Genomic DNA, 7,900 nt, shown 5'->3' with positions numbered 1-7,900 from the left:
GCAGGAGGAGAAGGGAACGACAGAGGATGAGATGGTTGGATGGTATCACCGACTCAATGGACATGAGTTTGGCTAAACTCCGGGAGCTGGTGATGGACAGGGAGGCCTGGGGTGCTGCAGTCCATGGGGTCGCAAAGAGTCGGACACGACTGAGGGAATGAACTGAACTGCTGGAGAAGGCGATATGCATTAAGCCGAAACGTTACCTTCCAAAAGTGAGAGAAGGGTTAGATTGTTGCTTCAGAACCATGGAATTGTCTGGAACGTTTTTACAAATTGTTCTTACATCCACAGAAAAAGGTAATTACAAAATGTGTACATCACAGCAGGCTTTTAAAGACACTTTGAACTGTGCTCACATTCCCTTAAACTTTATCCCCAAAGGTGTTCCACCTCTAGCCCAGCTGGGGTATCTGGGGAAAGGCAGAGACAATTTGGCAAAAGGGACACGGAGGTGGGGGTGGGAGAGGTGGCAGAAGGAGAGAAGCGGGCTTCCAGTTAAATGAAGATCAGTCCTCAGTCTGCAGGTGAGCTTCAGACAGGCTGTTCTCAGCGGAGTCGGGGTCGGTGGAGGAGCAGCGGCAGGGGGCGACCAGGCACTCTACATCTCATTCAGGTCGAGCAGCGTCTGCTCCAGGATCCTTTGCTTACAGAGATGCTCTTCTTGGGTACATTTCACTTTCTCTTCCAAATCGTCCATTGTCTTTTCCAGCCCGGCTACTGATCTCTCAGCAAACTCAACCCCGGTCTTTGCCTCCTTGAGTTTATAGGTAGGAATCTTTATCTCTTCCTCGTATTTGTCTCCTTTTCGAGGGTACTTCTCTTCAGCAGCACTCAGACACTTCAGGTTCTGCTCCATCAGTCAGATGCGCTCATCCATCTCTCAGCAGTGGCACTCTGCCAGCTCGGCTCGCTCCTCTGTGCTGCCAGGTCCCCCCATAATCCCTAGCTTCAGTTCAGTTCAGTCACTCAGTCGTGTCCAACTCTTTGTGACCCCATGGACTGCAGCACGCCAGGCCTCCCTGTCCATCACCAACACCCGGAGTTTACTCAAACTCACGTCCATCACATCGGTGACGCCATCCAACCATCTCATCCTCTGTCGTCCCCTTCTCCTCCCGCCTTCAATCTCTCCCAGCATCAGGGTCTTTTCCAAGGAGTCAGTTCTTCGCATCCCCAGCTTACAAGCAGCCTCTTCCTACTTGCGGTCTGCCTCTTGTGCAGTGTGCTTAGCATCTTTGAGTTGGATTTCCCGGAGTTCCATTTCTTTCTTCGTCTTTTAAGGCTCGGTTTTCACACCTTCATGCCTCTCTCGGGCTCATCAGCAGCTCTCTCGGCTTCCTCCAGCTCTTGCAGGGCAGAGGCCAGGCGCTCTTGAGCTCAGTCCAGCTCCCCTTCAGCCAGCTGGATCCTAGGCTCAAGGAGGCCACCTCAGCCTGCCCTGCCCCGGGCCCACCTCTCTCCCTGCATCTCCCGCTGGAGGCGCTCAGCGCTCTTGCCTGCATCACCAGCCTGCTGCCGTGGAACCTGGACCTCCTGCTTCACCGCCTCGATGGTGCTGATCCCGGCCGTGGGCCCCAGCCAGCTCCCGCTCGGTGCTGTAGTAGCCTCTCGGGGTCTTCTTGGTTTTTGTCTCTCCGAGGACTTTTGGTCCTAAGAAGGCTCTTGGAGAGGGCATAGGGAACTACCTGAGCAGTGATGTCCCTCCAGTTACACCTGTTGGCAGTGGTGTGTTGGGAGCAGAGGTTTATTCACCCTACCTTGTGTGGAGATGCAAGACTCTCCCTTCCCTGAGGGGTGGATACCGGCCTCGCCTTCACGAGTTGGTGCCCAGACTCTGTCATTTCATCATTTGGATGCTCCCACTAGCATGGTTTTCTTCTCTGAGTCCACTTCCCTCGTCTGCTGCACGATGAAAGTGATACAAAGCTGTTCAGGTTCCAGCCACTGATGAAATATGCCCAGCACGTTTCCTGGCACAAAATAGGGTGTTCACTCAGTGGAATGGGCTCAGGGGCTGGCTCAAGTTCTGCGTTTTCGCCGAGTTGGTGTGAATCTAAACCTAGTGCCCCTCTGGGGTTCCCTCCCATCTCTTTGCGTGCTTATGTTTGCATTTCTTTGATCCAGAAGTGTCCCCGGTTTATTATAAGATAATTTGGGAGGGATGATTCGCCAGGGAGAAGACTGTTCTCAGAGTAAAGCTCTCCCCCCAGCTCTGAGTGCATCTTCCTGTGACAAGGACAAGTCCTCACACTGTTTTCCCACAGTCTGGACTTGTGACCTAGGAACAAGCACCTCGTGTCATAAATTCAAAAGAAGCTGGGTATTTACCATGTTTAGTGATAACTCTTACATTTGATAGCAGTGGATCCGAGAAAAGATAGACCTGCTTCAGTGGAGTGGTAGCCTTTGCCAGTGGGGATCAGATGCCAGCAGGAGGAAGGCAAGGAAATCTGTGAGGGTGTTTCCTTACCAGCCTGGGCAGCATTGGTGAGACTCAGGGGTTAAAAGGGTCAACAGGTGCCCAGCACTCCTGTCCCCCAAATTCCCACGGCAGCATAAGGAAGACACAGGCAGGACGGTCTTGAGCCAGATGCCACTGCCCTTCGGGACCGTGGACAGAAAGTGTGACTTCCTGTAAAGCAGGAACGAACAGGACTTTTCTAGCTATTCATTCTAAGTGAAAGTGGAAGTCACTCAGTCGTGTCTGACTCTTTGCAACCCCATGGACTATACAGTCCATGGAATCCCCCAGGCCTGAATACTGGGGTGTGTGACCTATCCCTTCTCCAGCGGATCTTCCCGACCCAGGAATCTAACCCGGGTCTCCTGCATTGAAGGCAGATTCTTTACCAATTGAGCTATCAGGGAAAGCCCATTCACTTTAAAAATCACAACAAATGATTCTTACGGAAAATGAAAAGAGTCAAGAGATTAGATAAATGAAAAAGCCTCCTTCACCCAGTTTTACCTTCCACAAACAGACACTGTGATCACAGGTGTATATCCTTTCGGCCATGTGCACCCAGGCACAGAGACATCTTTGCATGTCTGGTGCTGGGCCATATGTTGATTTTACTGCGGAGAAGGGGGTTCTCAGGGAAAACGGGGTCACACAGAGGTAGACTTGGCAGGGAACCCATCTAAGCCCCCAAGTCCTGACTCGCGGGCTGAATCCACTCACCGCCCTGCTTCACAGCAGTGGGCCGTGGGGATTCCAGCTTAGAGCCTGGGGAGGACTCACAAGCGAGTCCCCTGGCACACGGGCGGGAGAAGCAGCCCGGATCCCTAACACCCTGCACGGGGCCGGGGAAGACTCGAGAGCTCACGGCCTGCAGCAGGCCTCCTGAGGTTACTGGCTGAATATTGATCCCTGCCTGGAAGGTCTTCTGGTCAAATCCAAGTTCCGGTGCGCGATGCTGTGACCCTAAGAACCAGAGGTTTTTATTTTTATTTGTTGAGTATTTCTTTCCGGCTACCCTGAGTCTTTGTTGCTGGTGCGGACTTTCTCTGGCTGCAGTGAGCCGGTGCGGCTCTTTGTTGCAGTGGCCTGGCTTCTCTTGTTGGGAACCACAGGCTGGAGGTTCTCGGGCTTCAGTGGCCGCTGCACACAGGCTCGGTGGCTGTGACTCTCAGGCTCTAGTCCAGGCTCCGTAGTGTGGCACATGGGCTTAGTTACTCTGAAGCTTGTGGGATCATTGGATCAGGGCTCAAGCCTGTGTCCCCTATATTGGCAGGAGGATGCTTACCCACTGAGCCAGCACAGAAGTCCCGAGTTTGGAGCTCAGGAAGGGTTATTACAGGTTGCCAGGCCAGGAGAATGGGCAATTCAGGCTGAAAAGACCCTCACTCCCCCAGAGTTTTCTGGGGTAGAGTTTGAAAGGCTAAATTTGGGGTGAGGACCTGAGTCCATGAGTTTCTTCTGATGGATTGGTGGTGGGGTAACAGGAATCTCAGGAATCTCCACCTTCTAGTTCCAACCAGCCTGGATCTATGTGCCTGTAACCTTGTGGTCCGCAAGTGGTCATCATCCTCCAGCAGGGCAGAGTTGGGGGAGGAGGAGAGTAACTGAGAGATTAGTATCAGACTGTTATCTACAGCCCTTCAGGAGGCGCTCAGAGTCCTGTGATTCTCTCCTAATAACTGCTTGAGCCTGCTCTTTGGAACTTGGGGAAGGCCTAGAAGACTAAAATCTTTTTTTTTTTTTTAATTTTAAAAAATCTTTCTAAAATTTGAAATTATTTATTTTCTTTTTGGCTGTGCTGGGTCTTCACTGCTGCCTGCAGGCTTCTAGTTGTGGGGAGCAGGGGCTGCTGTAGTTTCAGTGCCTGGACTTCTCACTGCGGTGCCTCCTCATTGCAGAGCTCGAATGCTAGGGCGCGTGGGTTTCGGGGGCAGCAGCACACAGGCTCCGTCGCCTCACGGCACGTGGGATCTTCCTGGACCAGGGATCAAGCCTGTGTCACCTGGAGTGGCAGGTGGATCCCTGACCACTGGACCACTAAGAAAGTCCTTTCTTTCTTACCTTTTTAAATAAGAGACTGGGGACAGGTAGGAAGTTCTGTACCCAAGAGACCTCTTCAGGGTCCTGTTTAATTTCAGTCTCATTTCACTCCCTATGTGTCTCTAGATGCTTAGTTGAGAATGGAATAGAAAGGATGAGGATGAATGCAAAGTGATCTTCAATGGTACCACTAAGGAATAAATTCCTTTCAATAGAACCACAGTATTATTAACTGCAGCATTACATATGTATATATTTTTTAAATAAGGACAAACATCAAGTAATCATGCTGCTTGAACACTATCATGCTGCTTGTCAAAGAGAAGGAGGCAGTAGAGACAAAGAAGTCGTCAGGGGAGTTGAGGTTCAGCAGAGCAGGGTTTGGGGCAGAGCATGGAGCTTAGTCCCCAGTGGCTCAGATGGAAAGAGTCTGCCTGTGATGCAGGAGACCAGAGTTCAATCCCTGGGTGGGGAAGACCCCCTGGAGAAGGAAATGACAGTCCACTCCAGTATTCTTGCCTGGAGAATTCTATGGACAGAGGAGCCTGGTGGGCCACAGTCCAGGGGGTTGAAAAGAGTTGGGCATGACTAAGTGACTAACAGTTCCCACTCATTAGCCTGTGAAATTGCCCAGCCCATAAAAGCTAATCACACCATATTTCTAGGGCTTCTCTATGGCTCAGATGGTAAAGAATCTTCCCACAATGCAGGAGATCTGGGTTTGATCCCTGGGTTGGGAAGATCTTGTGGAGAAGGGAATGGCAACCCACTCCACTAATCTGGCCTGGAGAAATCTATGGACAGAGGAGCCTGGCGGGCTACAGTCCCTGGAATGGCAAAGAGTCAGACACGACTGAACAACTAACACTTTCACACTTTCACTTTCATGGCATTTAGTGGCTCTGTGATCTTGGACAAGTGACTTCATCTCCTTGAACTTCTTTTCTGAAACCTCTGTGAATGTGAGGGGGAGAAGAGGAACACAATGATTTAAGCAATATTATACCAACTAAGGGTCAGATAAGTCAAAGGGTCTGGGGACTTTTAGTTTGGTCTCTTTATAGATCAGTACCAAGGGTGGGCATGCTCATTTGCTCAGCTGTAGCTGACTTTTTGCAACCCTGTGGCTTGTAGCCCACCAGGTTCCTCTGTCCATGGAATTTTCCAGGCAAGAAGACTGGAATGGATTGCCATTTCCTCCTCCAGGGTAGCTTCCTGACCCAGGGATAGAACCCTGCATTAGCAGGTGGATTCTTTATCACTCAGTCACCTGAGAAGCCCCGGTATCAGGGGCAGCCCAGACTTCGGGATTTCGACATCCTGGATTTGAGTTGATGGGGGTTCTCAGTTATCTAAGTGACTCCTGTCTCCTCTGGGAGCACCCCACCCCCACCCTGCCATCCATACCTAAGAGGCACCTGACCAAGGGACTTGCAGGATCGAAGACCAGCTCTCCCTCCTCCCCTCCATCCCCAGGCACCTGGGAATCACTGCCTCCTGAATGCTCCCTGCCTTTCCCGTGATACTTTTCACCAAGGGTTCTTCCTGGGTTTGCCTCACCTGGCAATGGATATATGTATTCTCTGCGGCTTAGCTTGGAAAGCTCAGACAGTAAAGCATCTGCCTACAATGTGGGAAACCCGGGTTCGATCCCTGGATCAGAAAAATCCCCTGGAGAAGAAAATGGCAACCCACTCCAGTACTCTTGCCTGGAAAATCCCATGGATGGAGGAGCCTGGTAGGCTACAGTCCATGGGGTAAGCAAAGAGTCGGACATGACTGAGCAACTTCAGTGGTCACTGGTAGCTTGGAGAAGACCTAGAATCATCAAAGATATGAGGAAACTGGCAGGGGACATAAAATCTAGGAAAACCCTGACCACATCCCTGGTTTAACCTGTACTTATACCATCATTATATATTTTTTAATTTGTTTGTTTGGGCCGAACCTCGTAGCTGGTAGAACTTCCCCAACCAGGGATGAAACTGTGGTCCCCTGCAGTGGAAGCTCAGAGTCTCCACCACTGGGACCAACCCTACCCAGAATCATTATATCTCAACCTACATTGGTTCATAGGATTCCAAAGCGGCTCAGTGGTAAAGAGTCCACCTGCCAGTGTAAGAGATGCAGGATACTCAGGTTCAAGTCTTGGGTCAGGAAGATCTCCCAGAGGAGGAAATGGCAACCCTCTGCAGTGTTCTTGCTGGGAAAATCTCATGGACAGAGGAGCTTGGTGGACTACAGTCCATGGGGTCGCCAAGAGTTGACATGACTGAGCATGCACACAGAGTGGTTTGTAGCTTGGTAGAAGAGGAAAAATAATTTCCCTCCACCTTTCAGAGCTTGACTGTGACCCTCTGTAATAAAAGATGGGTCGACAAGAGAAAGACACATTTAAAACATGTCTATTTCATGTATGTGTGAGAGAGAGGTAGGGGGAAATGAATAGCTTAAAGAGGCTGGCTTTAGAATTTAGGCTTAAATATCCTCTTAATAGGAAAAGACGAGTGCCACATGGAGACTCCTTAGGGCAAGGGTCTGCAACCTCCAGGATCTAATACCTGATGATCTGAGGCGGAGCTGCTGCAATAATAATAGAAATAAAATGCACACAAATGTCACATGCCTGAATCATTGCAAAACTATCCCCCCGTGCTCCCTGGACCATGGAAAAATTGCCTTCCACAACAGCAGTCCCTGGTGCCAAACGGTTTGGGGACGGCTGTCTTCAGGAACAGCAAGTGATTTTTAGAAAAGGTGAACGGGCCCTTAGGAGTCAGGTGGGAGATGTGATTGTGATAAAGTTCATCTGGGTCTGTCCGGTGTTAACCTGTGTTGAGTCCATCTTCCCTGGATGATGAACTCTTTGGGAGGGAGTTTATGATGATAAAGTTCCTTTGGGATTATCTGTCTTCAGGAAGATAAGGGAAGCTAAAAAGGAGTCCCTTCCAGCATTTGCTATTTTTCAAATGCCTTTAGCTCAAAATAAGCAAAATGCCAAAGCCCCCTGTTTGTGGGGACCTGCCCTGCTACCCACCAGCTTATAGCCTTGATTCCAAGCCTGTGAAAAATAGATTTTTGGGTTCCACCGAACAGGAGCTTTTGACAATGAGTTCTGAGAATCTGTAAATTGACCATGTTCTGAGACCCTTACTACCTATGCTTCACAGAGCTTGCTCTTCATCATAACCCACCACTCCATCCTCTCATTAGCATAACTTTACTGTTCCAGGAGGTTCTTCTCTAGGCAAGTGGCCTAGTTATTCATCACTGAAATTTTCCAAAATATTCCTCAGCTCCTCGAGGACAGCATCACCAGTTTGCATCCTAAGATTATGCCATTTCTTTGCCGTTCCTTGCTTCTGCTGCCAGCCTTAGACTGTTGCGTTGTGATCT

At 50.1% G+C, this 7,900-nt stretch overlaps 1 pseudogene; it reads right to left on the bottom strand.

Annotated features, from left to right (window-relative positions):
- Positions 1-601: 601 nt before the first annotated feature.
- On the bottom strand, positions 602-3,667 carry LOC122703400 (annotated as a pseudogene).
- Between the last annotated feature and the right edge of the window lie 4,233 nt (positions 3,668-7,900).

The sequence above is a fragment of the Cervus elaphus genome, chromosome 1 (assembly GCF_910594005.1).
Source record: "Cervus elaphus chromosome 1, mCerEla1.1, whole genome shotgun sequence".
In the NCBI taxonomy this organism is placed as follows: domain Eukaryota; kingdom Metazoa; phylum Chordata; class Mammalia; order Artiodactyla; family Cervidae; genus Cervus; species Cervus elaphus.
The sequence above is the reverse complement of the archived record's forward strand: the minus strand, read 5'-3'. Positions and strand labels throughout refer to the sequence as shown.